A 24096-nucleotide genomic window follows, 5' to 3' on the forward strand; every position below is an offset into this window, starting at 1 on the left:
CAATTATCCCCATATTGACTGGGTACATTTCACCTCAGGATGAAATGCAGAGACAAAATTTCTCGATACTTTAAATGGCTGCTTCTTGGAGCAGCTGGTACAGAAACCCACAAGGGGAGAGGCAATTCTCGATTTAGTCCTGAGCGGAGTGCAGGATCTGGTCCAAGAGGTAACTAGAACAGGAGCGCTTTGAAATAGTAACAATAATATAACATTTAACATTCCTGTTGCGGGAAGAACCCCTTAGCAGCCCAACACTGTGGCATTTAATTTCAGAAAGTGAAACTATGCAAAAATGAGGAGATTAGTTAAACAAAAATTAAAAGGTACAGTGACTAGAGTGAAATCCCTGCAAGCTGCATGGACACTTTTCAAAGACACCATAAAGGCCCAACTTAAATGTATACCCCAAATTAAAAAAACACAGTAAAAACTTAAAAAGAGCCACCGTGGCTTAACAACCATGTAAAAGAAGCAGTGAGTGATAAAAAGGCATCTTTTAGAAAGTGTAAGCCAAATCCTAGTGAGGTAAATAGAAAGGAGCATAAACATTGCCAAATTAGGTGTAAAAATGTAATAAGAAAAGCCAAAAGAATTTGAAGAACAGATAGCCAAAAGCTCAAAAGGTAACAACAAAATGTTTAAGTACATCAGAAGCAGGAAGCCTGCTAAACAACCAGTGGGGCCCCTGGACGATCGGGGTACAAAAGGAGCACTTAAAGACGATAAAGTCATTGCGGAGAAACTAAATGAATTCTTTGCTTCAGTCTTTACAGCTGAGGATGTTAGGGAGATTCCCAAACGTGAGCCATCCTTTGTAGGGGACAAATCTGAGGAATTGTCACAGATTGAAGTGTTGTTAGAGGTGGTTTTGGAATTAATTGATAAACTTAACAGTAACAAGTCATCGGGACCAGATGGCATTCAGCCAAGAGTTTGGAAAGAACTCAAATGTGAAATTGCAGAACTATTAACTATGGTTTGGAACCTGTCCTTTAAATCAGCTTCTGTACCCAATGACTGGAGGATAGCTAATGTAACGCCAATATTTAAAAAGGGCTCTAGAGGTGAGAGCCTGGCAATTACAGACTGGTAAGCCTAACGTCAGTACTGGGCAAATTAGTTGAAAAAATAGTAAAGAATAAAATTGTCAGGCACATAGAAAAACAAATTGTTGGCCAAAAGTCAACATGGTTTCTGTAAAGAGAAATCATGTCTTACTAATCTATTAGAGTTCTCTAAAAGGATCAACAAACATGTGGACAAGGGGGATCCAGTGGACATAGTGTACTTAGATTTCCAGAAAGCCTTTGACAAGGGCCCTCACCAAAGGCTCTTATGTAAATTAAGTTGTCATGGGATAAGAGGGAAGATCCTTTCATGGATTGAGAACTGGTTAAAAGACAGGGAACAAAGGGTAGGAATAAATGGTAAATTTTCAGAATGGAGAGGGGTAACTAGTGGTGTTCCCCAAGGGTCAGTCCTAGGACCAATCCTATTCAATTTATTCAGAAATGGTCTGGAGAAAGGGGTTAACAGTGAGGTGGCAAAATTTGCAGACAATACTAAACTGCTCAAGATAGTTAAGACCAAAGCAGACGGTGAAGAACTTCAGAAAGATCTCACAAAACTAAGTGACTGGGCAACAAAATGGCAAATAAAATTTAATGTGGATAAATATAAACTAATGCACATTGGAAGAAATAACCCCAACTATACATACAATATGATGGGGGCTAATTTAGCTACAGCTAATCAGGAAAGATCTTGGAGTCATCATGAATATTTCTCTGAAGATGTCCACGGAGTGCGCAGCAGCAGTCAAAAAAGCGAACAGGATGTTAGGAATCATAAAAAAGGGATAGAGAATAAGACAGAGAATATCTTATTGCCCCTATATAAATCCATGGTATGCCTACATCTTCAATACTGCATACAGATGTGGTCTCCTCACCTCAAAAAAGATATACTGGCATTAGAAAAGGTTCAGAGAAGGGCAACTAAAATAATTAGGGGTTTGGAACAGGTCCCATATGAGGAGAGATTATAGAGGCTAGGACTTTTCTGCTTGGAAAAAAGGAGACTAAGGGTGGATATGATGGAGGTATATAAAATCATGAGTGGTGTGGAGAAAGTGAATAAGGAAAAGTTATTTACTTGTTGCCATAATATAAGAATTAGGGGCCACCAAATGAAATTAATGGGCAGCAGGTTTAAAACAAACAACAGGAAGTTCTTTTTCAAACAGCGCATAGTCAGCCTGTGGAACTCCTTGCCTGAGGAGGTGTGAAGGCTAGGACTATAACAGGGTTTAAAAGAGAACTAGATAAATTCATGGCGGTTAGGGTCCATTAATGGCTATTAGCCAGGATGGGTAAGGAATGGTGTCCCTAGCCTCTGTTTGTCAGAGGGTGGAGATGGATGGCAGGAGAGAGATCACTTGATCATTACCTGTTAGGTTCACTCCCTCTGGGGCACCTGGCATTTGCCACTGTCAATAGACAGGATACTGGGGTGGATGGACCTTTGGTCTGACCCAGTATGGCCATTCTTATGGTCTTAACAGTTGAATGAAAAATAATGCTACCTAGCTCTCTTACAGTGCTTTGCATCAGTAGATCTCACAGCAAATAAGGTGTGTGTGTTGTTCCTTGAATGAATCTAGCCAAGTGTTTCTATTCTGCTGTAAAAACCAATACTGGGATTTGGACCATTTTGTCACCAATTTTTAGAATTACCTTATATTAGGCACCTTCTGTACAGCCTTTTCCTCATTGGATTTTTCCCAATACCTACCAAAAATAGTAGATATTCTTTCAAGAATATTCCTGTAAATATCATTCAAAAAGTACTATTTGCTGCACAGACTAATGCACATGCTTAACTTTATGTTCTGTAACTAGTACCAAGTGAATAGACTTCAGTGACACTACTTGCAGTGTGTAAAGTTAAGCACCTATGTAAGCCTTTGCAGGAGTAGGGCATTTATGCTTTTTATGAGATTTTTAATTTAATTTTTTTTAAACAAAGCACATTCAGGCAGACTCAATTTTAGAGGAAATATTCAGCCACATAGACCAATGAGCATACTCCCAAGTGACATAAAATGTGTGTTGTAATTTTCTATATACAATAGCTCAAGGGTTGGGAACTCAGGTAGAGAGCAGAAGATTCTATGTAGTCTTATTGACCCAGGTCCCAATCCCTAAGACTATGATTTCCTTTTCTGCTATTAAACCCAGGATGAGTCTGTATTTAAACAAGTTAGATTTAGAGTAAACAATGAATTTTTACATTTTTGACATTAGACTCTACCCAATTAAATTTAAAGTCAGCAAGGATTAGTGTTTACAATCCATAGAAACCAAGTAAATTAGAAATGGTGATAAGAAGGAAGTCAAGGTCAGAATTAATCTGGTGGGAGTAGGGCTGATAAACACAATAAATTGGAAGGGACTTGGCTGAGCTCAATAGAAAGTGGATTAAAAATAAAAGATTATCTCAGTCTGTTCTGGGGTAGGTGAATATTTAAGCAACTAGACTTATACTTATTAGTTTGGTTGATTATTTCTATGCTTAAGAGTAAAAAAGTAAGCAGCGTGTCTTTGAGGGATTCTATGACTCGAATTTTGAAGGGAGAAAGAAGAGGCATTTTTGTTCTTCAATCACATAAATATTTACATGCAATATTAACTCACCGTTTCATGCAAAGTAAAATAGATTCACCAGACATTAGAGTTTTCATGCAAAATAATGTTCTTTCCATCAATACAAATGGACAGAGAAAAAAACCCTAACTGACTTGGACCATATGATCTCTCTGTTTAAGGACAATACCGCTGCATATGTAACCCACTGTTCAGTGGGTGTCGCCTATCTTCCATAATGCCCAGTCCACAGGAGATGTGAGTCAGTTATAGCTCTCTGATACAGGATGTGGTCCTTTAGTTCAAGCTGCAGAGGCTAATGATTTTAATCTCCGAATATCTCCAGTTCAGTCCCTGGTGTCAGCTGAGATGACAGTCATCACACATACACCTGACTCTGCTGGGAATATCTATTTGGTATTTACTGTAAACATGCATTCCATTTTATATATGTTTATGAGACTATTGGTGATACACCTATTTTGAGGAACAAAGTAGTCCATCTGGCTTTTTTAAAATATTGTACCTCCATTTCACGATCATGCACATTTTAAAAATCTCTTTACTACAGTCTAGTAAATATGCTGTACACTCTGGGTGATATCTTCACTCCCTACTCCAATTCCTTTATGCCAGGTAAAAGGGCCAGCATGATGAAAAGGGGTCATAAAAGCCCCATATATAGTTGGGGGAGGATTCCCTGCCACAGCAACTGAGGCAGACAGTTACAAGCTTCCTTCTGAGGATCCTTTCAAAAGCCCTGTCATAGGGGGCATATTAGGAACAGAGTTTGGGTTCAAGAGGCACTGCAGGGCTGAAAAATTGTGGGCAGCCTGCGCCTGGGGAGGCTGCCATAATTTAGACAGAGCAGGCCAGGACTGGGTGAGCATAAAAGTGGCTAAAATGTACCATAGCCCTAAGTCCCCCTGGGCATGAGGCACAGCATACAACCTCGTGCCTTGTCTACACTTGGAAATGTATTGAAATAGCTATTCTAGAATAGTTCCAAAGTAACTCCCCATGTGGACACTTATTCCAGAATCAGACTGTCTACAGAGGGGTTTATATGAAAATAACTACTCCAATTAGCTATTCCAATATTTTTCTAAGTGTAGACAAGCCCTTATACTCTATGTATGGTTTTAGTTCTCTCAAATTTTTGTTGCAAAGCTTGCAACACACGCAAAAGATGTTAACAAACACGCGTTTCCAACTCTAGTGATACTTCACAGTTATTCACCCAAGGGTAAACCACTATTTTGATGAAGGAAAGTAGCAGGAGAAGCAGGGCCTCTGTTTTGCCTGTGTCCCCCCTGGTGGTAGGCATACATTGCATCAGGCAGTTGCATACATGGCAATAGGCTCCAGAGAACGTGAAGTGCAGTTGGGACACTCAGAAAATGGAGAAAATATTGAACAAGCTCTATTGAGCAGGCACAAATTGTGATTTTCTTCATCTTATAACTGAGGCAAATCAGTTTCTGGATTTTCATGGGAACATTAAAAGGCTCCTGAAACCCCAAAGCTATCCCCTGCCAAATTTCAAGTTCCTTCTCAAAACCCTTAGGCACTGAACTGTTTAAAATAAAACTGAAACAGTCAAAATTTCACCATGGTTAAAACTACCGATTCCCTCCCCCCCCCCCATTTTTAGAAGTGGATGAACCCCTGGTTGATCCATTTTTGTGCTAAGTCAGAAACAAAGCACAGAAAATTTCACCCTTTATGTTAAAAGTTTGTCTAAGTTATAAGCAACTGAAAAAAATAAATTATGGAAAGTGGTAGGTATATTTTAACTATATATGCTACTACTGCTCTGTTTAGAATACATAAACACAGCCAAGTCATTACTAGATATTTTACATCAGCCAGAAACAAAATGCTTTCCCACTGCTTTCTTCCCTACGTGAATGGCAGAAGAAATATGAATCTCCGCTAGTTGGGATCCAACTACAAAGGTGATATCCTAAAGACATCTTGTCTCATCCAGCTAACTAGCTAGTACCATTCATGCATATGGTGGTTGGCCATAAACAATTTTTATGGATTTTGATGATGAAATTTTGAATATCCACATATAACATTGTAAAGCTGTTTATGCTTTTGGTAGATCTATATGCTTATGAAACATAAATTAAGAAAATATTCAGAGTGAGCAAGAGCAAGTTGCCTAAATCAGATATTTGAGTATCCAAAAGTCTATGTGACTGCGGATATGGAGAAAGAAGTTTCCTAACTTAGAGCATCAAGTGTAAAAACTGGGCCATGAGCTAAGTTCCCGCCAAGCTGCGCAGCCGCCTATTAAGAGCTGCGGAGGGGAGAGATGCCTAGAACTGACCGAATGTTTCCCAGCCCACCTGAAGGTTGTGGCTTCTGCTTGTAACAAGCTCAGCTAAGTATCCCTTTCGATCATGCTGACTGCACATACAAGTATGTGTCTGGAGTTTAAGATGGGGAGAAGTGCCTGAAGAGTATGAATTTCTCTCTATTCCAAACAGTTTATGATGCAGTGAGGATTCCTCTCATGGCCACTGCCCTTTTACCACATGTTGAGATGCAAGAGCTCATTCCTCCAAGCTGGCATCAGTCATTATGGTATCTCACAGCAGTTCTAGTAAGTGGATACCATCCATGAATTTTGTCAGATGTAGCCACCATTGGAGGGACATTTTACTGTGGAGGGAAGTCTTGCAGTGAGAGAATTGGAATGGTGACTCTGAGTAGGGAAGTTCAGTCAGTAGTACTGCAGACACCAGAGATGAAATTTTTCCCATAATAGATATATGCCTGAAATGAGCATGCCTTGAAGTCATAGTAAGACCTTCATGCAGGAGTGCACACTAGGAAGAATCTTATGTGTTTTCTCCTGTTTCTGGAGAGGAAGGCTTGGCAGAGTGTGATATTCAGCCAAACTCCCATGTTTTCTATTGTCTGGACAGGGACAAGCTGCCTTTTCACTAGACTGATTGTAAACCCCTGTTGTTGAAGGGTGTGTACTGTCAGTTGGTGTTCCTGACAGACTTCATATGATAAGAGCTCTTTCTATAAAATGTCATCAAGTAAAAAGGTACAGATGTACCCCTTTCTGACATAGGGCTGCCCATATTACTGCTATTACTATCCTGGGGTAATGGTAATACCAAAAAGAAGGGCTTTGTACTGTACGTACAGAGTGCCATAAGCAAACCTTTGGTACAGTCTGTACATGAGAATGTGGAGATATACCTCCTTCAAGTCAACGGAAGTTAAGCAAGTCCCCTGGGTTATAGCCACCATGTTGGCTATGAGCCATGTCCATTTTTAGCTTGTGGAAGTGGATCAACTTATTGAGTGTCTCTAAATCCAGGACACCTCTGTTCTCCTTTGATTTCTTAAGGACCAGGAACAGTATGGAATATAAGCTTTGAAGAAGGTGGTTCATTTGCCTGAGCATAGCTTTCTTCCTGGATGGATTGAGGAAGTCCTTTTGAATTCTGTAGCATCAGCCTTCGAAAGAGATAGGTGCCCCTTCCCCAGGGGAATGTTGGAGGTGGGATGCAGTAATTGATTCCTCTGAGGGACATTTCTGGAGAAGGAGTCACTTCTGGGCTTAACGGGCCTGGTTTTCTTCCATCTATTTAGGCCATTGTCTCTCCTACCACGTCTGTACTAAGTGCCATAACCCCCAAACCACTGCCTAGGGCAGAAAAAAACAGATTTATCATCATTAAGAGACAAGAGATTGGATGCAATTTTTTCCTATTGGTTTTCTGGGAAAAAAAACCTCCCCTAAGTATGGGTTTGCTATCAAAAACCTGTCTTGTAGAAGTATCCACCTTCCATGGCCAGAGCTACAGATGCCTTCTTGCTATCACAGTGTATGGACTCGACCTGGTGAAGGCACTGAAAGCTTTCGAATGAGGCCTCTAAAACCAGAGCAGATGTTAAGGAATTTCTCTTTAAGGAGGATCCCATCCCTTTGGCCCTTTTCTCTTTTTGGAGGAAATGTCAGAGAGCAGGAACTCTATATAAGCAAGTTCTGCTCTGGTGGGGGAAAAACATGCTCTCTTCTGAGGCTCTGAGAGCTTCCGAGACAGACTGTGCGTAGAGCTAATTCCGCCCTTCTGTCAGTACAAACTTGGGTAGGATATTTTTGTTTTTGTTTTTTTTAAACTCAGATGCTTTGTCTTTGCTGGGTTTACCATTCTGCTTCAGGCTGTAAAGGCAGGAAAGCCAGGATGGAAATGTAAGGTTCAGTTTTAGAGCCCACTGGAAAATATTTGTGTGTATTTTAGGTCTCTTTGACCTCCACCTCATCCCCTTTTTAATCCTTTGTGTGTGAATGCTCAGGAGAGATACCCCAAAACAGTAAGAACCTTCTTCAGAGACACAAAAAACTGCAGAGATTCCTGGGGATCCTCTGGGGTTGTTGTGTTGGAGGTTTTTTTTTTTTTTTTTGGCACTTTAAGTCTGCATTTGTGACCCTTTTTCTGCCTAGAGGGAAGAATAGCAGGATAGAGGGCTGAGGATTTGGAGTCAGAAGACTCTGGGGAGGGAAGCCTATGCTTTTCCACTGAGGGGGATTCTAAGATAGCTGCCAAGAAGCAGACCAAAAGCCTGTTCTCAAATGGCTGCCCATAGCACATGAGCTCCTGACCCCACCACAAAATGGCCACCCTGACCCCACTACAAAAACAGAAGAGGGGATAGAGGCAGGAAAAAACTTATTTACCTGTGCTTCTGGCAGCTCTCAGGATACCTGAGGAATGGAGGGTGTCCCCTGAGTGCAGTATGCCCTCTGCAGGGAGGGCGGGGTGGTCCTGGCAACACATGTTGCCCCCTGTTGTGCCTGGGCTGGGGGAGAAGAGGGGAAAGTGAACTGGGGACCTGGGGCTTTACCATGCACCAGTTGTGTTGACTGGAGCTCCTGGGGGCTCCACCATGGATGCTTCTGGTGTGGGAGACCTGGCAATGTGGTTCGGTCTGCATCAGTGCCACAGATTGGGCCCATGTCCTGGGTCCTTTGTTTGTCTCCTGGAGGCTTCTAAAGTGCACCCTCCTGGGATGGGACACCTGGTGATGGGGCCCAGTCTGTGTCCGTGAACACAAATTGGATCCTGATATCCTGGGCACTTTCCTTCAGCACTTGTCTGCCTGAGGCCACTGCCGCACTGTCCTGTCAGCAACCTGCTTTCCAACTGTGATAGCAGTGATTTTACAGAAGCAAAAGGAACACTTTCCCCCTTCAATACAATTGGCCAAGGGTGACCTTGCCCTTGGCCTCTTCCTCTTTTTATGCTTTCTTAGCCACTATCGGGACTAATTTTGGAGGTCGGGGTGGGGGAAAGAGAGAGCTTGGTAAAAGTCCCTGCAATTTCCCAGAGCTGCATAAGGTAAAATTTTAATGGCCCTTAAACAGCCCCCACACTAAAAAAGTGGAGAGCTAAGGAAACAGAACCTAGAAAGAAGGCAAAATGAATAATGTATTAATAAGGCTATGGACAAGTATCAGGGGGTAGCCATGTTAGTCTGTATCCACAAAAACAATGAGGAGTCTGGTGGCACCTTAAAGGCTAACAGATTTATTTGAGCATAAGCTTTTGTGGGTAAAATAAACCCACTTCTTCAGATGCATGGAGTGAAAATTACAGATACAAGCATAAATATACTGGCACATGAAGAGAAGGGAATTACCTTACAAGTGGAGAACCAGTGATGACAAGGCCATTTCAGTCAGGGTGGATGTGGTCCACTCCCAATAACTGATGAGGTGGTGTCAATACCAAGAGAGTGAAAATTGCTTTTGTAGTGAGCCAGCCACTCCCAGTCCCTATTCAAGCCCAAATTAATGGTGTTAAGTTTGCAAATGAATTGTAGCTCTGCAGTTTCTCTTTGAAGTCTGTTTTTGAAGTTTTTTTGTTGAAGTACGGCTACTTTTAAATCTGTTATTGAATGTCCAAGGAGATTGAAGTATTCTCCTACTGGCTTTTGTATGTGACCATTCCTGTTGTCTGATTTGTGTCCATTTATTCTTTTACGTAGAAACTGTCCAGTTTGGCCAATATACATGGCAGAGGGGCATTGCTGGCACATATTACATTAGTAGATGTGCAGGTGAATGAGCCCCTGATGGTGTGGCTGATGTGATTGGGTCCTATGATGGTGTCAGAGTAGATATGGGAACAGAGAGGGCAATGGGGTTTCTTACAGGGATTGGTTCCTGGGTTAGTGTTTCTGTGGTGTGGTGTATAGTTGCTGGTGAATATTTGCTTCAGGTTGAGGGGGTTGTCTGTAAGCAAGGACTGATCTGCCTCCCAAGGTCTGTGAGGGATTGTTTTCCAGGATAGGTTGTAGATCATTGTTGATGTGCTGGAGAGGTTTTAGCTGGGGGCTGTATGTGATGGTCAGTGGTGTTCTGTTATTTTCCTTGTTGGGCCTGTCAATCTGTTTCCTCACTTCCCCAGGTGGGTATTGTAGTTTTAAGAATGCTTGATAAAATAATCTTGTAGGTGTTTGTCTCTGTCTGAGGGATTGGAGCAAATGCAGTTGTATCTTAGGACTTGGCTTCAGACAATGAATCGTGTGATGTGTCCTGGATGGAAGCTGGAGGCATGTAGGTAAGAATAGTGACCAGTAGGTTTCCGGTATAGGGTGGTGTTTATGTGATCATCACTTAATTGCACTGTTGTGTCTAGGAAGTGGATCTCTTGTGTGGACTGATCTAGGCTGCGGTTGATGGTGGGGTGGAAATTGTGGAAATCCAGGTGGAATTCTTCAAGGGCTTTCTTCCCATGGGTCCATATGATGATGATGTCATCAATGTAGCACAAATAGAGGAGGGGCACTAGGGGACAACAGCAGAGGAAGCATTGTTCTAAGTCAGCCATAAAAATGTTGTCATACTGTGGGACCATGTGGGTACCCAGTGCCACTGACTTGAAGGTATAAGTTGTCCCCAAATCTGAAATGGTTGTGGGTGAGGACAAAGTCACAAAGCTCAGCCACCAGGTGTGCCATGGGCTCATCAGGGATACTGTTCCTGACAGCTTGTAGTCCATCCTCGTGTGGAATATTGGTGTAAAGAGCTTCTACATCCATGGTGGCCAGGATGGTGTTTTCAGGAAGATCACCAATGCATGGTAATTTCCTCAGGAAGTCGGTGGTGTCCCAAAGATAGCTAGGAGTGCTGTAGCGTAGGGTCTGAGGAAAGAGTCCAAATAGCCAGACAGACAATCTACAGAGAATGTGACTCATCACTTTTGGAAGCAGAAAAAAATATGGAGGCACTCTTTGGTATAAGAATTATCTGGCGAGTAAGTCCACCCATCTGTCTCCTATAGCATGAAGGACTACTGAATTTATGGCCTCATCCCCAAAGAAAGAATGGGTTAAGAGACCACATCTCTCTCTCCACTGGCTGGGTTCACCTTAAATCACACGTACTGACAGAGCCCATCTTTGAACTTGTGACAAGCCAGGCATTCCCAATGGAGATTTTGTGATTCTAAAACTCATTTTCATTACAGAGCAAGACGAATCCCCCAGCATCATCTAGGTCAGTGCTACTCAAAGTGGTGGTCTGAGTCATTGGCGGCCAGTCTGCATGCACATTGGAAAAAAAAATGCTAGTCCCCCACATCAGATAGCTTGAGAAGCACTGATCTAGGTCACAGGTCATTAGACTGGGTCTCAGGAGATCTGGGTTTTATACCCAGCTCTACTGTTAATTTCACGGTTGTGCTTAGGCAAGTCACTTTTGCCTCTACTTCCTCATCCACTTTTTGTCTTGTCTATTTAGTCTATAAACTCTTTGGGGCAGGGACATGATATATTTGTATAGTGCCTGGCACAACTAGATTTACTATACACAACAAGAAGAATTTCACCACCTTTAGATCACTTTGCCAGAAGCACCAGTTCAAGTAGGCATTTTCCCCAGGCAGCAGTGACATAAGAAAACCAACACAACTTACTGTAACAAAGTGGCTTAGAATAAGTGGGTGAAAGTTTGCCTTTTAGAGGAAGAATGGTCTAACTTTAATGGCCCCATCCTACAAGCCCTCCCTGTGTTGAGCTCTCAACATATCCTGTGTAACATGCTCTCTAGTGACGTTTAGGCTCAGGTTAACTTTGATATTCAGAATCAGAAGCCCTACCCAGGCGGCAAGTGTCAAGAGATGAGGCCAATGGTAGATTTCCAAAATCAGGCCCTACATTTGAAACTGATTATGATAGGTACTTTAAAAATACATATAATAAAATTATTTAAAAAACAAAACTGGGAAATCACAGCCTTTTCTATCTCTGGAGTGATATGGCATAACTTCTGGCTCCCAGACTCTTGAAGATACAGGAGATGCACTACAGCTTCAATTGCATTTTTACCTTGAAACAGCCAAGTTTTTAGGTGTTTACAGCTTCTGATGGCCCTGAAATACAAAAGAAATAATTAACCACCACAAACATAAAATTCCATTATTGATACAAGTTCTACTCTTATGTCATTCATACTGACCAAATACAATAGGAAAATGGAATTCTGCAACCACCACATTAAAGTAATCCATTGTGAGCATACAAATTAATGTTTTTTCAGACACAAAATATGCAGAAAAGATGAAAGGAACAAGTCCTCAAGCGTGCTAAAATACTGAGAGGTGGATTTGCTGAACAATCAAAATGCTTTCACTACAGAGAAAAAAAGAGACTAGACATACAGAAAAAAACATGACACAACCACTGAAATTAAATTACTTCTAATGAAGGTGTGATGCACAGAAGAATTCAAAGTCCTATACCATGTGAAGCAAAGAGATACATAAAATAACTGCCTTAGGAGTATAGACATATAAATGAAGGAAATGTGCTCACTGAACTAGAACACCCAAAATACTTTGCAATATTCTCCTGATTACTAGAGCATGGTGACTATATGAGCAGACCACAAAAAGGAAATGGAGAAAGAACAATTACAGGTAGAGTGGTGAGGGGAGCAAAAAAGCTCTTTTAAAAGAAAATAATTCTATACCGTTTTAGTTCACTAAGATTTTGAATAAATTGTTATAGAATTAAATTTTGGAGAAGAATCCAGAGAAGCCTGGGAGATGTTCTTTAAAGTTCTGAATGTCTCTTGAGACTTTTTAGGTAAAAAATATACAGTATTTAAAACTAATTGAATGGGATGGCTGTTTCAGGTTTAAAATAATTAACAAATAGGGACTTAATTCAGCACAGGTATAACTTCAGTGACTTCAGGGGAATTATTTATGCCAAGGCTCAATTAGGCCAACTACGTATATACTTAAAAATACATAGTTAATGAATAGTTGAAAATTATTTCCTGAAAGCTTATAGTTCCGGGTTTTGTGATTCCCTCAGGTACTACTAGGTGAGTCTCTGTCCCCGTAAGTTTAGGGGTAAATGCTGCATCATATTGCCATATAGGATCATCCAGCATTTAATACTCTGTAGTACATAGACACAACAGGAATGGTGAAGGATGAAGACCCACCTAAATATCCTGGGATGTGTGTAGATGGGAAGTTTCCATATGTTTGATATTATTTGAATGAGCTTCTCTATAAAGATAGGGCCTGATCCAAGTGCCAGTAAAGTCAGTGAAAAGACTCCCATTTTCATTTTTAAACCCGCAATTAGAAGTGAAAAGCAAACATGGAATCAAATTATTTGCTTTGATACCATACATGGCTATGACACTTTCTTGGGTTTCCAGGACTGACTGGCACCTTCATACCCCACTGCCCTGAGAGGAGGACTTACTGGTGCTTAACTGGATGACAACTCTGTTTGTTTGGGTGGCTAACAATGGTGATGTCAACCACCTCAGGCTATGCCAGCCCTTATTTTGCCTTGCAGTTAATGCCTATTTAACATCACAATACAGATAGTAAAAAACAAAAACAAGCTTATCAATCATCAAAAGATTAAGATTTAAGAGCAACGATAATTAGAAACAAAATGGTTATATTAAAAAAAATCATAAAACACAAGCCTGGATCTACACTTATCGATCATTGCCTTTCCTATATAATAAAGGGAGATTTTCCCCCAAAGGTTTAGTCTTTTGCAGAGCTAGCTGATTTCAGCCAAATCAGGATCCAAGCACTCATGGAGCACCCCTTTTCCATCAGAGATTTTCCAGGGTGAATGGATTACAAAATGTCTCCTTGCATTCTACTTATATTCTTCAAAGTAGATTTTTTTTGCCCCCAGAGAGAGAGGACAAACACCTATGACCTAGTCTCCTGGGTCTTCCTGTCCCCTTGTTGATTTCATATGTAAATTGGACTCTCATTGTGTTGGCACAGAATGCTTAATTTACATGAACATGTGCACCAAGATAGTCAGGTGACTCTACATCCTAACTCCTGTTTGAAGAAACTGGTTTTTCCCCCTTTAATTGGTTACAGACTTTAAAAACATATATTCAGTACATGTATACAACTCAGATATAATCCTTACATACATCTCACAATGATTATAAGGATCAGTCTGACAGAAGCTTTTATTAGTGACCTTACATGACATTCCAGCTGGTACCAATGGGTCTGTGGCACAATGGCTAGTACATCCAATCACCACAAAATGCTTTACAGTCATAAATAAAGTCTCACATCTCCTTCCAGTGGGATAGTTTTATTAACATTTTGCATGTGGGAAAAACTACAAACCTCTCTGTGCCCAAGATGACCCATCAAGGTAGAAAGGATGATCTAGTAGTTAGGGAATGGGACAGACTCAGGTTGAGTTCCTAGCTCACCCAGACTTGCCCAAGGACACACAAGACTATATCTACACTACAAGCTAGTGCTGTGATTTTCAGCTCACATACACATACTCATGCTCTCATCCATCAAGCTAGCACAAGTATAAATGGTAGGGTAGCTTGAACAGCAGCACAGCTTAGCCATGCAGAATACGTACCCACTGGTTTCAGACAGGTTTGTACCCGTCTCCTCTACCACTGCCCAAGCTACTGCAGCTACACTAGCTCAATGAGAGCTAGTGTGGGTATGTGTGCACAAACTGGGAATCACACTCTTAGGCTACATTTACACTACAAGCTAAGTCTCTCTGACTCTCATTTTCCCCATCTGTAAAAATAGGATATGCTCTCCTACATCAAAGGGTGGAGTGAAAAGAAATACATTAATGGTGAGGCTACTCACACTAGGGTGATGAGGGCTAGATATACAGATCAATTGATTTGTGCCAGATTTGGGGGAAGAACTAGCATCTGATACCTTGCTTTCCCAAGAGGACAGAGCTTTGATTATTATAAAGAAACTAAGTTACAAAAAATGATGGATTAATTGACAGTGGACTACAGCTTTTTAATATGTAGGGATGAAGTTAAAATGCAAATTGTAAATTTATATATAGATGTAGAATGAACATCTCAGATTATTTTTCTTAAATTAAAAGAGCTATTAGAAAACTGTAGCACTCCATGGCTAAGCGTGGCAGATGGCATATACGAGGGAGTGGTGTGCATTTACAGTAAACAAATTCTTTATCTTTGATGGGTCATGGGGAGAACAAAAATGGTCTCCAATTCAGTCAGGGAGTACTCTGAAAGATACTGACATTCAAATATACTAATTACGGTGAAATATATTAAACTGAGATTAAAGAATTGACGGAACCTTCTTTTATGAAGTTTTTTTACATGTGGCTTCCGGAGCTGACAGCATGATGTAATTTGTGATTGTGCTGCAAACTGTTCAACACCTGCTACTGAGAGGATACTGTCAAGGGTTGGGTGCCACTGATGTGGCCAACTTTCAATCCTGGTGTTTGAGGACATGTTATGGAACTCATTAGTGACCTTTGTACCTGGGGTGTCACACAGAAAGACTATACAACTGACTTAGTTGCCTTACAAGGCAGAAAACAAACCTCAAAACTGCTAAATATTATAGAATTCATCAGCCGAGGAGACTAATCTACAGCAATACAATTAGAATTTTTCTAATAATGAGATTAATAGTATGAGCACTCTTCACGTAATGTTTATATAAAGTTCAGATAAAACATTAATGAAGTGTTGCATTTTTTCCATATAAAATATGTTTTTAATATTAGCAGCAAAAAAATGCTGAAGCCAAACAACGTTCACCAAAGGAATTTTGTCTGGATTTTAAAATCTAGCCATGAACATTCCATGGAGATTGTACATCTGCATGTGCCTAACTTGTGTGCTCACACAGTAAATGTGGATGTACAAACCAGTTATTTGCCCAGGCTCATCGGTATGCCCGACTGGCCATCTGAGCTTGCAAATAATGGATTGGCTCACTCACATCTAGTATTTGCATTAATAAGCTCGGCATGCACATGTATATGCATGCATTGATGAGTGCCTGCTTTGAAAATCTGAACATTTGTGGTCATTCTGCCAACGTCTGATTTACAGTTCTTTTTCTAATGTGCACACTGGACACCCTATTTGATCCAAGCGGTTAGCCAGTTTGGAGTCTTGTGGGTTGTTTCATCATCAGTGTCTCTTCCTAATGTAGTCAGGTATTTCTTGGTGTACATTCCTTATAAACAAACAGGGTTGCATCAAAGCCCTGTTTTCCTGAACACAGTAGAATCAAACAGGAGACAGTTTCATTGCTCAATCTTCCAAGCCTTTTTCTCCAGCCAGAACTCTTAGCTTTCTCTCAAGATCATGCTACAAGCACTTCTCTGGCTGTCCTTGGCTTTCTGCTGCCTTCTCTGTTGCTTGTGGCATTTCAACTGTTTTTTTCTCTCTTTCACACACACACCTCTTCATCAAAAAAATACCCAGGCCCTGTATTTGCATCAGCCCACATAGCTTAGTTTATGACTGGCCTTGCAGGGGGCCTATCTTTTAGGCAGTTGCTCCTATAGTTTCAGCTATTTTATTCCACAAGGAGCTCAACTGCTTCCTACATTTATCCTGTTACACCCGTGACAGGTGATCCATCCCCTGGGTGCAGTCTGGGAGCCATGGGAACCACTGTACCCCTCTAACTACCCAGCTGGGCTGGTCCTTTTTCCACACTGTTTGGTTGGAAACACAGCCAGCCTCACCAGACCCTGTTATCACCCAACACAACAGCAGGTGGTGCCACTCACCCAAAATGAGCTACCTGAGTGCTGTACTTAAGCCACCCAACTACAAACAGCAGACACCAGCCAATTCCTAGCTCCCCAGGCACGCATCCCCCCATTGGAGTAATAAACCCCAAATTATACCATCTTGCACTGCATCAGTACAGTGCAAGCTCATAAACAGTTAGGTCTCCCCTCAACAAGCCCGTGTTAACCAAGCTGAGATGTTTTTCCCCCAGACACTTTACTCAAAGGCACACTGGTTTAGATAAACCAAAAAACAAGTTTAAAACTATAGAAAGATAGATTGTAAGCGATAGCAAACAGATCAAAGCAGATTACCTAGTAAATAAACAAAGACGCAAACTAAGCCTAACATACTAGATAGATCAGATATGAATTAGCAACTTCTCACCCTGACTGATGATAGAAGCAGTTCACCATGTTTCCATACACAGCTAGAAATCCTTTTAGCCTGGGACCAGCACTTCCCCCAGTTCAGTAATTGTTCCTCAGGTGTTTCTAGGTCCTTGTGTGGGGAGTGAGGCCCCTAGATGTCACACCCCACCTTATATAGCTTTAACATATGGCAAGAACCCTTTGTCCCCAAAAAAAGTTCAGAGCCCAGTTTCTGGAAAAATACAGGTACCCAAAATGGAGTTCAGTATCATGTGGTCTGGTCACATGCCCTTGCTGAGTCATAGCAGCCATTGCTTACAGGCTGGTTGAAACGTTTACAGGAAACTAACCTTTTCCATAGTCCATTGTCTTTGCTGATGGCCCATCAGCACTGTCTAGCTTCTTCATTGTTGTACCTTAAAGGCTAGTTCTGAGTGTTCCCAGAGTAAGAACATTTGAAATACAGATAGCAAGTCAATATTCATAACTTCAGATACAAAAATTAAGTTAAAAATATTAAGCCAAGTTCTGAACACATTACCTCGCAGTTTCTTATCTCATAAGCTTTCAATAGCCTCATCTTGTCTGGCCAATTATTAAAGGGACTCTTTAATAACTAACTAGATTCTATAAAAGCTATTTCCCTGAGGTTTTATTACAGTAGCTATCAGAGTGACATCAAGATCAAAGTTATTTCACCTTTTTTCTTTCATTGGATTATTGAAGACAATTTGTTTTAAACAAATAAATATTCTGCTGCTGCATTTGGATCCCAAATGTTGCAGCAGTAAGGACCTGAAAGGAAAGCTGCTATCATTGATTGTCATTATCCAGAATGCTAAATGAAAACAAAGCTCATAAATAGTGATGAGTACTCTGTTTTTTTGTTTTGTTTTTAAATCTTTCACTTTTAGTAATGAGGTGTTATCAGGTAGAGAGATGTGCTAGTTTACACCATAATATTTTAAAACTCACTGTGCTCATTTAACATTTCATCCTGAACAAGTTCTCTTTGGTGTTTGTTCCTTGAGTCATTCTGCCAAAACCTCAACATAATGAAACATGGGCTTTTTCACCCTATTTATCCAAGTTAGGCAATCCTACATAGTCTTTCAAAGATCATTTTTGGCAAGTTACATACACCTGCCTCTGTATTATGAATCATAACTAATTACCTTGATACTCGTCAGACAACTGTTTAACACAGTGGGTTGACATATGTAGGTGCAACTCTATTATCTTCAATGTCCTAAAAGCTTATGATGGACTGCTGTAAGTATAAGTGTTTTAGGTTCTAAAAAGGTACTTTGTCATGTGGCTCATTTGACCCAGAAAGGCTGGGACTGCACCTTGTTCACACTCAAGTAATGTGCTGAAGAGGATGTCTTTGCACAGCTATGGTCATTGCATCTTTCATTGAAAGTTATGTGCTCTTTTGGAATACATGACTGATGATGGAGATTATCAGATTTGAAAGCAATAGAAAGACTTTTCAGGAAAAACGGGCATGACCATGGGATGTGCTTTAAGTTTTACAAATATATATGTGTGTGTGTTTTCAGAAATAAAACTATAGTGTGGTTCAGATGCTTTATCCAAACCCCCACATTCCAGCAGGATTCAAATAAGTTACCACAGTTTTGAACTCTCTACTTGACCACGTTCTTACACTATGTAAAGGAGTTGAGTAATATGGGGCCAGATTTTAAAGGTGCCGTTTGCATACACCCAGCTTTTTTTTTTAATATAGTTGATTCGCAAAATGGGAGTGAATGCAAAAAATCTGGACCCAAAACCTCAGCCCTCTGTGGAACCCTTTGAAATGATCCAACAGTGAAAAGGGGGCATAATACTAGCTTAAAACTACCAAAAGGAGGATTCCTTAGGCAAGAAGAGAATCCCCAGGTGGAACAGAGCCTCCAAAGTGCACCCAATGCTACTCTCCTTCACAGCCCCTCATGTAGAAGAAGAGTCAGGGCATGGCAGTTTGTAACAAAACCATTCTTGTCCCAGATAGGCCTGATCCTGATCCTAGATGAGCAGTGATGCATGGAGATTGACTAGTGTGACGCGCCGTTTAACCCAAACGATCCTGAAGTCCGGTGCCATGCACAACTCAGCCAAATGCAAGGATCTTGCTAAACAAACTTGGCACATCAATGAAAATTTTATCAAGTTTGGTTGATAAGATAACTGTGTTGATGTAATATACTTGGACTTCTGTACGGCATTTGACTAAGCACTGCACGACATTTTGATTTAAAAACTAGCATTATTAAAAATCAATAATTCACGTTAATTAGATTAAAAAATCGCCGATAGATTTCAAAATGTAATTGTTAATGGGAAATCAGCATTGATCAAGTTTGGAGGTTCTAGTAGAGACCTGCAGGGTTAGTGTCTTGACCCAAAGCTATTTAACATTTTTATCAAAATACAAAAACATTGCTTAGAACATTTGAAGAAGCCAAAAAAGTTGGCATGAGGAATAAACTTCCAGTAAGTGACATATCTACATTGCTTGGTAAGCTGGATGCAAACAAACATACATTTTAATGAAAGGTTTCAGAGTAGCAGCCGTGTTAGTCTGTATTCGCAAAAAGAAAAAAGAAAAGGAGTACTTGAGGCACCTTAGAGACTAACCAATTTATTTGAGCATAGGCTTTCGTGAGCTACAGCTCACTTCATCGGATGCATAAAGTGGGAAGTACAATGAGAAGATTTTATATACACACAGACCATGAAAAAATACACATTGTAAGGAGAGTGATCACTTAAGATGAGCTATTACCAGCAGGAGAGTGGGGGGGGGGGGGGGAGAGAAAACCTTTTGAAGTGATAATCAAGGTGGGCCATGTCCAGCACATTTCCAGGAGTTAACAAGAACGTCTGAGGAACAGTGGGGGGATGGGGGAGGAATAAACAAGCCCCCCCCACTGTTCCTGTTGGGTTTTTCTTTTTTGTTTACCTGCATATATAGTGCAGCCTTTCATTATATTATGACCACTAGCTGTTCGTTATTTAAATGGGGATCCAGCTGCCAAGGGAAAGTCAAGACTCTGAGTGTGCCTGTGTCACGGCACTAACGACAGCTTTAAAAAAAAAAAAAAAACAACTGCCAGATGCTAACTGAAAATTGCAGAGCCACACGTCCCAGTTACGTGCCAAATGGATGACCTTGTGTTTATATTTTAAATGAAGCATGTGGTAGCAAATGTTAATAATGGCAGATGTAAAAAATGCAAAATATGGATGTTGCTAACCCTCACAATTTATTGTGCATCTCACAATATCTGATGTTTTTCTTAAAACCTCAGTTCCTGGAGTGATATTGATTTGTGCAGATCTCAACTTTCAGTGACGACAAAGTAAAAACTTGAGAACATGACCCAACTGCATATTAAAGATTCAAAACTCAGAAGGCAAATAAAGAATCAAAATTGTTTCTTAAAAATAAACCCTCGTGGCTTCTAAGTCAATCTCTCAGGCTTTTTTGGTTGTTTTTTTTTTGGGGGGGGGGGGGGGATTTGACTCATTGTTTTTGAGCACTTGGGGACGGTGGTACTGAAATCATGACTAAGTGCTTGGGTTCAGTGACCAGGAATTGCCTTGCAGTGGGAACAGCAGAACATGTTCTCAAGAAAGAGAGCACACATACCTAAATGAATTGTGCTGTGCCAATGTCTACACTACGTGGTCTCCAGCAAGAGATTAATGAAAGCAGCAACTCAACAATCTAACACAGAAAATGACACAAAGGCATGTAACCAGCCTATAGTGCACTGTTCTGGGACTAAGGTTCCTGGCAAGGAGCCCTTTTCTCAGTCCTGAATAGACATGCGAGATCAGTCACAAAGATTGTCCTTAGCCTTACCTCATGCACACTGTTATATGAATGATGGGCATTATGAAGTATAGGGTGTGCACTATGTCTGAATTAATGTTAAGACAGCAACCTAGACGGTTGCAATTTACTGCCTTTTGAGTGTGAGATAGTTCAGCCTTAGAAGTTCATTAAGATTAGATTTTAGCATTAGCACCACACCAAGTCATTTCATATAAGTTTACAAGGCCAGGGTTTTTTAATATACTTGATTATGTCTATATTATCTTCTTGAAAGAGAATAATAACAGTGTGGCATAATTTTGAAATATTCCCATTGCACATGAGAAATGATGCTAGGGATGAGTTATGCAGGTCATCCCAAATGAGAGCAATGCTATTCTACAATACAGATTTTTCACTATTATGTAATTTTGATTTAATGTCACTCCATAAATCATGTAAACTAACATTTGGAGTAGAGTTAATCCCATTCAAATTATTACAGAATATTTTAAATTACTAATTAGAGGATCTCTACATAAAGAATGATCTACAAACTCAACACATGGCATGACACTGAAGGAAGATGAGTTTCCAGTGGTCTAGACACATACCTCTATCAATATGAATATAAGGGACGAGACGTAGACATGCTTGACTCCTACACACATCTTAAAATAATGTAAAGTTTATGTATTGGCTACTCCCGAGTCAATATGTAAAAGAAAATCAATGTGGTATTGATATCCCTCCTCCTTTCTAACATCAATTATTATAATTCAAGAAGGTATTTATTGTCCTTTTAGTCTTACTGATAGTGTCTCCATAATGCAATATAAAATCCTTGTTCCATATTATGAAGCACAGAGCACTATAAAAACCTCTTTCCACACTATAATTTACATGAGAGAAATAACTTCATATTAGCCTTAAGATAGACCATAACAGAGTGACTGTTTAGAAGAATAAAAAGGTCTCTCTCTAAAAGACTGGAGATAAAATCTTAGCTAAATATAATATCTGGTACCTTCAAGGATACTGGTGAATTCGTGGGATCCAGTTTGGCTTTATCTGTACCTAATCAGTGCCTAGTTTCTTTGCTATTGCCCTCAGATGAGCTCAGCTGTTTGAAATACTTAGATGGTTTCTGATATTCAGATAGAAAAGTTTCTTGCCCATCTTCACATAATTTAATGGACAAAGTTTGCCCTTTGTAACTGAAGAACTTGAAAGGAAATCACTGTATTTCAAACTTTCTTGCCTCCTTTATCCATTTAAACTATTCCCCTTTAATTGTCAAAGTTGAAATATTATCAAAGAGACAATTTACATCCTTCATAAGACAAACGTTAAATAATCTTTGCTGCTCTTAGAATCTTCTCGTTATCAGCACAGTTATGTTCTCAAATATCTCAAAGCCAGATGTTTCACAGTTGGAGGGATGAAGGTGCAAAACAGGGCTTTATGTACTCAATTAATCTTAAAAGAAAATTTCTGGATCTTCCAGGGTGCTGTGAAAAATATTTCAACTACCTTAACAATTCATCCTTTCCCCTCTCCTTCTGCAATAACTTTCACATTATTATGGTTAAGTCTTACTCCATTTTCAATAACTTCACATTTATTTTTTGTTAGTTTGAGGTTAGTAAACTGCCACCAGAACAGGAGGTGAGCTATTTAGCTATGATTCTGCAGCTGACATTATGCCACTCATGTCCCTCCTTTCCTATTGCAGATCAAAGATTAGGTTTTATAGATCAGCACTAGACCTGGCTGGGAATTTTATATTAGTATTTTCTGACACAAAATGTTTAATCTGTCAAACAAGTTTTCACAGAAATATATTGGTTTCTATGAACATCTTGTAGGGAAGGTTTCTCAGCCCACAACGGAATTTCTGGTCAGACAGAGAGGCCCATTCCAGAATAGCCAATAGCCCAGGGATGTGCAAGACCCAGGTGAGCGTCCTGAATCAGGCAAAGCTGGGAGTTCCACATACAAGATGAGTGCGCTAAGCAATGAGCTACTGGCTATTTTGAGGTGTGGGTCTCTCTTTTCCCCATGGAAAATTTCATGCAATGCAGAACAAAAACAAATGGCAAAATGTTTTGCTAAACTGAATTCCAGCCAGCTCTAATCTGTGCATAAAAGCACCAGTTTTTCAACAAGTTACTGGTGAAGAGTGCCTGGTGCTGGGTCTGTGGTTCTGGGAGCTCGAACTGTCCTGTTTCATTCACAAAGGGTGAAGCTGAATGCAGGTTAAGCTGAACAAATGGAACTTTGTTAAATCCTGTGCACTGCTCTGTCCACATGGGTGATATGCAGGGGTGAAAGTAACTGAGGCCACTTACAAGTACGGGGCAGGGGCCTCAGGTGGAAGGGGCGGGGCTGGAGGGGGTCAGCATCCCCCAGCCAGCCCGGCTGGCCTGCACCGTCCAGGGCTCTCATGTTGATTTAAAGGGCCCGTAGCGGCAGCGGTGTCTGGAGCCCCGGGCCCTTTTAAATTGCCGGCCCCAAGGCAGCTGCTCCCTTTGCCCCCCCCCGCCAGTCGGCGGGAGGGGGCCAAAAGGGGCAGGAACGTTAAAGCGCTGCAGGGACCTTTGCAGGGCACCGCTGATGGGTAGGGGGCAGCAACATTAAAGTGCCGTGGCGGCAAAGGACCATCCTTAAAGGGCTGCTGCAGCAGTGCTTTAATGTCCCTGCCCCTTTTGCCTCCCCTGTTGGTGGCCCTGCTGGGACGGACCCGACCGGCAGGGCCGCCGTTGGGGGGGGGGGGGAAGGGGCAGCGGCAGCGCCTTAAGGACGGTCCTTTGCCACGGCAGCGCTTTAACATTGCTGCTTCTTCCTCTCCCTACCCCGCCCCTGTCGGTGGCCCTGCCGGTGTGGACCCTACCAGCAGGGCCGCCGACAGGGGAGGCAAAAGGGGCAGGGACAACACTTTAGTGTGGGCTGGGTATGGGCCAGTGCGGGTTCTTACCAGTATGCAGTACCAGCCCGTACCAGCTCACTTTCACCCCTGGTGATATGGTTCAGCCTGACTTCCTGTATTCCCTATTCCACTAGCATGCTGTCAATAAAATTCCCTTCAGGGAACAGTGGTCCTCTGACTGCTGTTCCCCTGGTCATGATACAAGCCCTGTGCCT

At 41.1% G+C, this 24096-nt stretch overlaps 1 long non-coding RNA gene across 3 annotated transcripts in view; it reads right to left on the reverse strand.

Annotated features, from left to right (window-relative positions):
• Window positions 1-23621, reverse strand: part of LOC125631482 (uncharacterized) — a 111337-nt gene extending 87716 nt beyond the window's left edge. For all 3 annotated transcript variants that reach the window (XR_012667231.1, XR_007354960.2, XR_012667230.1), the window contains exon 1: window positions 12012-23621. This is a non-coding gene — a long non-coding RNA (uncharacterized LOC125631482). The remainder of the gene's footprint in view (window positions 1-12011) is intronic.
• Window positions 23622-24096: the final 475 nt, after the last annotated feature.

Source organism: Caretta caretta, chromosome 2, assembly GCF_965140235.1.
Source record: "Caretta caretta isolate rCarCar2 chromosome 2, rCarCar1.hap1, whole genome shotgun sequence".
Lineage (NCBI taxonomy): Eukaryota > Metazoa > Chordata > Testudines > Cheloniidae > Caretta > Caretta caretta.